Here is a 7,136-nt window from a genome sequence, read left to right on the forward strand (position 1 = left end):
AAAAAATTTCTGTTGTTGTGAAGAAATTACAAAAGGTATGCCGAGTCTATAATGCCTGGGTGGGGGTCCAGCTATTTGAGTCTCATTGATAAGCCATGCTACACTTAGAAAAGGCTCTGCCTCCCCTAGTTACTTAAAGGGGCTTAAACTCATTTTTGCCGAGGTCAAAAGTGATAGAAATTGCTCAAACTGAAGCACACACTACAGAAAAGCAGGCACTTAAGATGTGATACGTCACAGTAAGCATCCCAGCAAATGCAGTCTTAATTTTTGGCCAGTTTGGCATTTAATGATTTTACATAAAGCAGCATTGATAATGCTTCTGAAAGGTCACTTGAGAATTGCTTTTACACTTTTAGTGTGTCTGCCACACTGGATTTTTCACCCGTTTTTATTTTTTATTTAATTTTTTTTTTTTTTTTTTTTTTTTTTTTTTTTGAGTAAAACATACAGACAAAGCCAGTAGCTGTATTTTGCCTCTGAAATCTTGGGTCTCGATAGGCAGTTAGTGTATCAATTACAGGATGAAAAATGGTGAACTATAATCCTTTCCCGTAAAGAATTTGCAGATCAGAGAACCATCATACGCTCTGGAGCAGATGACACAAAAATGTTTAAACTATTATTCTTTCAACCAAGAGAGTTTTACAACGCAGGAAATGTGATTTAAAGCAGTTGGTTTCACACAGCCTTTTAGGACAATGCCACTGGCCACTGTATACTTTTGTAACTGGATTACAATTTATGCATTACAATTCAGATGTGCAAGGAAATAAGGTGTTTCTTTATTGTTCCCTGAATATTTTTTTTATCTTGTTTCAAAGTCTCCAAATGAAACGAAGGTGGGGGGAAATTATACTCCAGCTTTTCTGGTTAAAATCGCCTCTCATTCTCTGTGAGTAAGCTCACTCTGCAATAGCTTCTCAGCCCTTCCAGGGGCTCTCTGTACACCCCTCCCTCTCTGCTTCCTGAGTGCTACAGGGGCACAGAATTGGAGACGGACCTCTGGTCTGAGCCATATGGCTTTTGCTCCTCCGTGGGAAAAGGGAGCTCAACGCCTTTGGACAGGAGTCTCTGTCCTTCCACATCCTTGTTGAGGGATCTGTGGCTGGATATCTTGCAGTGTTCTGGCCCTGTCACCCTGCTGCTGGGCTCTTGCTCCAGCCACTGCCCCCAGAGACTTGGTACAACTACCACCTGGACCCTCAGCTTTGAGCTGCCAACCTGCAGCCTCTTGTCACACCTCCATACAACGGGGCGGGGTCCCTGTACCTCCAGTGCAGAGTGACCTTTGGGCAGGCCTGCCAATTCTCAATTCTCAGCCACTTTCTCTGTTTACCACAGTGGTGCAGATGTTTCTGGATCTCTTGCGTAACACGCAAAGACTGCTTCAAGCTACCAGTCTGGACACATCTTGCAGCATGAAGGTGGGGCTGGGAGAACATGCAACAATAGCTTGACCGCTTGCAACATTTTCTTAAACCTGTTGGGGGTGAGTGTTTCCTTTGGAGTATCTTTCTTCTTACATACCCCCCTGTATCCCTGGGCTGAGGCAGCAGGCTGATCTTACCTCATGGGTTCCTAGCAACTCTTGTTTCCCTTTCCTGTCTGATCTGGCTTCTGTTACATCATCTCCTCCTCCTTTTCCACTCCAGCTCCACAGCCCAAAGGTTGATGGCAAAAATGCTGTAGGGCACAAACCCAAACCACTTAGAAAAATACATCAGCAGGTATAAAACATTTTTTTGATCCCTGACACACACGATTCTCACAAAGATTTCTATATACTTTCAGCTAACAAGCAGCTAAGTCTCAAAGGCAGCAAGCACTGACAGCTGTTCTTCCTTCCGGTGTTGACACAAACTTCCAGATTCTTCTGGTAAATGGCAGGCAATGACCAGTTTTCATAAGGCTTTCCAACATACTGACCAGATATATATATATGTACATATGTGTGTGTGTGTGTGTGTATATATATATATATATATATATATATATATATATATAATCTTTGCATATGAAAGCAATCCAAGCATAGTATAACTTAATCCTAAAATTAGAGGAATAAATGCAGGTGAAATATTATTTGACAGAGTGTGAATTCCAAAAGCTGAATTTGACCAATACAGCAATTTCTGGTGCTCTTTAACTCACAGATTTTTAAAAAATAATTTCTTTAAGTTTATTTATTTTGAGAGAGACAGAGAGACTGCAAGCTGGGGAGGGACAGAGAGAGAGAGAGAGAGAGAGAGACAGAGAGAATCCCAAGCAGGCTCCGCAGAGTCAGTGCAGAGCCCAACATGGGGCTAGAGCTCATGAAACCATGAGATCATGACCTGAGCCAGTATCAAGAATTGGACCCTTAACCTACTGACCAAGCCATCCAGGTGCCCCTAACTCATGGATGTTTTAATTTTTATGAGTACAATGTATCTTGCTCTTATAACTTTTTAACCCAGTAAAGACTAGGAGAATGCCTATTGAGTGTTATTGGGCAACCCCAGAGAATTGCAGTAATGCAATTGCACAAAAATGCACTATAACACACCTTAGATCTTACTTCTTCTGTCATAATTGTTGCGCTTCATGATATTGTAGTCATGTGCTTGAATGCAGATCCTTTATCCAATATTTGAATCCTATACTATGCATGTCTTTATTTCCTAATGCTTTTATGCTCATTTTTAAATGCTTTAGCATAGTTAAGAGCCACAATCAATACTTTGGCCACCACTGACTCACACAGGTCTCTCAGAGTCACTGGTCTTAATGCAACATTCTTCATCCTCCTGCCCCTCCTGGGTCTCTCTAACTCACACCTGAAATCTCTGCCTACATCTCTTGAGGGACAGGCCCAGGGAGGCCCAGGGTGTGGGGTTGCCCACACCCAGGAAGATAAGAACTGCATGCATAATATCACCGACCATTACCTAGGCCTGCACACTGGCTGATCTTTGGACTAAATCCTTAGCCACTGGAAGACAAGGCTGGGTCTTTACTGTTCTGCAAATTCCTCTCCTCCCCCCACTCCCCCCCAAACACACAACAGAAATAGCTAATATTTATTGAGAACACACGTGCCACATATTTTACATTCATTATCTCATTTAATCCTCTCAACAAGTCTTTGGGGGTATGTACTACTACTATGCCTGTTTCAGAGCTGAGGAAAGTGAGGCTCAGAGAAGTCAAGTAATCCGTTCGAAATCACACAGCTAGCAAACAAGAAGCCATCTAACTCTAGCGCTCTCAATTGTTAATATTGGGGCATGCAGAAGTTAAATACCTTGACCACAGTTATAAAGCTAGTAAGGGACTGGGCTGAGAGTCAAATCTAGATCTCAACCCCAAGCCTTTGTTCTTCACCCTAGGCGGCAGAGTCACAAAGCAGGCATATTTAAGGGAGGCCTGCGAGAATAGCATAAATACATACAATCACAGCAGGAACTATCCTTTAAATAGAAATTGGATGGAAGGTGTGTGAGAGCACTCTTCAGCGGACTGGCTGGCAGGATTTACCAATTAGAGAGCAAGATCTTTGGAGGGCACAGTGAACTTGGCCAATGAGAGCTGCATATTGTGAGGCGTGGGTAGTGGAACGGGCCAATCAGTAACCGTGAAAAGGGGATTAGCCCATGAAACTGGCCAATCAAGGAGTCTCCGCTAGACCCGCTCCTCTGAGCTGGGAGCTTGCTCCTTGGAGAAGTAGGCAGACTTCCTAATGGCAGACGGCTACTCTGGCCTCCGACTGGCGCCAGGGCTCCAGGAAACTGGTCACAGGCCCTTCTCGCGCCAACAGTAACTGCCAGCGCGCCTTTGCTCATAGATTAGCCATGAGGTCAACCGTTTTAGTGACTCACCTCGTGAAAATGAGGCGGCAGTGTCAGGCCTTACTGTTTCCCTGTAAGCATTTAAATTGATTTTTCCAGCTGGTTAAGTTCTCCCCCTTTGTTTTTATACAGAGGCTTAGGATGTGGCTGCATATCAGCTGCAAAGATATTACCAGGTAAAACAGCCCCCACATCCCACCCATGTAAGCCCCGCACTCTGTGACTCATGAAACTGGCTGCATTGAAATCCCGGTCAGGTAGTGACCTACCTGAGACAGCCCCACTGGTGACAGCGTGGGAAAGCCATCGCCCAGGGCTGAGGGGTAGCCCTACCTAGAGACAGGGACAGCCCCATCCAGAAACACCCCGTTGAGTGTTGACCCCACCCATGTGATCAAGAGATCACATGTCTCTGCAGGGTCCTGTAAGTCATGTGATGCCTCTCTTTTGGGCAGAGACTTCAGGAGCTCCAGGAATTTTATATGGAGAGAATCTCCAGGGAAGGAAAGGAAGTCCTGGCTGCTGTGTCCCTGCGTCCCTGTTTACGACTCTGCCACCCTATTCCACCCACCCCACCACACACACGCACACGCGTGTGCACACACACACACACACACACACTGGAGGTCCTACTTGCAATTCACACAGCAATTCCAGGCACAGGCACACTGTCTTGCTTTGGGTCACCCTGAAGGCAGAGGCTCAGGCAAGAATTTAATGGAGGTGGTCTACTCAGAAGGTGACTCCAGGAGGCAGACGTGTGGGGTAGGAAGAGTGACCCAGGGGAAAAGCCAAGATGAGTGCATGTTTCCTTGAGGTCTACGGCCACAGGGGGCTCGGTTCTTCTGGAACCTCTGAGGAGTGTACAGGCGCCTCCCAGAAATACCCACCTCACGGATGATAGCTGGAGCCTTTCCTCATTGTCTCCCTCCCTCACCGTTTGAAAACTGTTTCTGGGGAAGTTGACTCCTCTGTGCTTCCGGGCAGCGCTTGCAAGCTCTGATCGAGCCCCCCGGGGCACGGAAGGGGTGGGGGTGGGGGACCCTGAATGAGAGTTCAGAGAGACTGGCTCTGCTTGACGCAGGACATTGAGAATGAGTGTGACCTCACCTAGGACCGGTCCGCTCCGGCTGTGGCTGAAAGCAGAGGTGGTCCAGGGGGCTTGTGGTGCAGACACCACAGGCTATACATGCTGACTGGAACCTTCCTGAACAATTTTATGAACTCTGAGGGAGAGCAACGAGGAAATAAATTCAGGAGCAAGAAACGTGAAGCAGTTTACCTCACCCAAAACGAAGGATGTGGTATTCCACACTTATACCCAAAAGGCATTGGAGAAAAAATGTACTGGCTTCTGAATCTCTCAAGTTTGGGTTCAAATCCTGGCTCTGCCACTATGAAAGTTACTAACCTTAGGTATGCCACCTGGCTGCTCTTAGCCTCAGTTTCCTCTGTGTTCAATAGGAATAAAAATACTTCCTCTATAAAGCAGTGGTGCGCAAGGCCCTTTTCAGCATATGTCGACTCTTACTAAAGGGCTGGCACATTTTTCCTCAGCTCCAGGCTCTGAGTTCCAGTCTGTCTCTGCGAGAAGGTGGCCATTTGACCTTCTCTGGACAAAAGCTGCCTGACATCCTGACACTTTGAAGGCCAACAGCAGATAGTCATGTAACCTCTGCTGTCTTCACCATCGGACCCTTAACAGAACCACTTATTGTCCTAAATATCTGGTTCAAACCATTTGAGAAGTACAGGCGAAGCAGGTCTGAGTGAGATATGTAAAATCCAGGTATTTAAAAAACGGGATAATATGAGAAAGATCTATCCTTGATGAATCATCTTGACCTTTCCCTCAGACACTGAAGATAACAATGCAAGCTTTCCTCTACAACTTTTTCTGTTTCGTAGTCTGAAGTTCCATATCTTTGAGTGTAGCGATACCTTTAGGTGGACATTATAATAAGCAAATTCCAGAGGTGAATGTCCCTGTGTGTCAAGTCCAACCATCTGTCCTCAGTTGTGTTAAGAAATGGTGCTATGTCGTAAAAGATATTTTAAGGGGCGCCCGGGTGTCTCAGTCAGTTAAGCATCTGACTCTTGATTTTGGCTCAGGTCATGATCTCACAGTTCATGAGTTCCAGTCCTGCATCAGGCTCTGCATTAACAGCGTGGAGCCTGCTTGGGTTTCTGTCTCCCCCTGTCTCTGCTCCTCTCTTGATTGCTCTGTATCCCTCTCTCTAAATAAATAAATGCGTAAATAAATGTTTAAAACTTATTTATTGCCCTTATTTCAATTATTCCCTAACTTTCACTCCTGCTACTCCTCAAATTTCTAACTTCAAATGACCTAAAATTTGTCTTATTTTATCTGGGTTAAAAGGATCATGTGCTTTAGTTCAAAAACTTCCTTCTCCTGATATCCTCTGCCTTGGGAGTCTGGGATTAGGTAGGACCCCTCATAACAGGCCTATCACCCAGACTAGTCTGTAGAACTTCTCTAGTCTATGGAACTTCTCCAGAAGGAGTTGGGGAAAGAGCCTGGGCTAGGAGTAGAAAGATCAGAGCTCTAGTGTAGGTTTTGCAGTGAAAAGGCTGTGTGACCCAGGGCAGATGCCTCGCCTCTCTGGACCCATTTCCTGTTCTTTAAGGTGAGGGGCCGAGACAGGAGGTGATCTGAGAATCAGTGGTTGTGATCCTTAGGGGCTTAAGCAGAGGTCCCTGGATAGCTGGGATTTTCTGAGCCCCGCCATGGTGTCCCTGGCCTGGCTAGGAGCTCCCGCAGGGCAGGATCACATTGCCCCAGATTCCAGGACTGGCTGCGGCACAGACCCAGGATCGGGTGACAGATCCATCCAGCCTGGACTGGCTCAACCTCTCAGCTACAGTCGCAGCCATGGGGGCTGGAAAACCAGAGCTAATGCAAGCCAGCTGGAGGCTAGGACAAGATTGATGAAGGACAGGGAGAGGATTTGGCCAGGGGGCTCAGGGCTGGGGGGTAGAGCATAATTAGTCCTGCCTGCTTCCCAGAGGCCCCCACACTGGCTAAACCTCATTAATTGGGAACCCCCAGTGGGGAATTCCTGCTCATGACCCAGAGAAGGAAGGGCTAGTTAGGAGTTAATTAGTAGTGAAAGTGCCAAGAAGGGAGTGTTTAAACTATTAAATGGTTGAGCACCTGTTTACCTACAAACAACTGATATGTCAATTATCTGGCCATCAAAGCAGGTCCCCTAAGATAGTGATTACCAACCTCGGGTGAACCTAAAGGTCACCTAGGAACCTTGTTAAGCATCAGTCCCCAATGCA

General features: G+C 46.2%; 1 long non-coding RNA gene across 1 annotated transcript; it reads right to left on the minus strand.

Annotated features, from left to right (window-relative positions):
* Positions 1-263: 263 nt before the first annotated feature.
* On the minus strand, positions 264-4,861 carry LOC109492353. The gene is made up of 3 exons (XR_002736011.2): positions 4,721-4,861; positions 1,571-1,686; positions 264-1,483 (listed from the first exon to the last, which is right to left on the minus strand). It is a non-coding gene; the product is annotated as an uncharacterized LOC109492353 (long non-coding RNA).
* Positions 4,862-7,136: the final 2,275 nt, after the last annotated feature.

Source organism: Felis catus, chromosome D1 (genome assembly GCF_018350175.1).
Source record: "Felis catus isolate Fca126 chromosome D1, F.catus_Fca126_mat1.0, whole genome shotgun sequence".
Lineage (NCBI taxonomy): Eukaryota > Metazoa > Chordata > Mammalia > Carnivora > Felidae > Felis > Felis catus.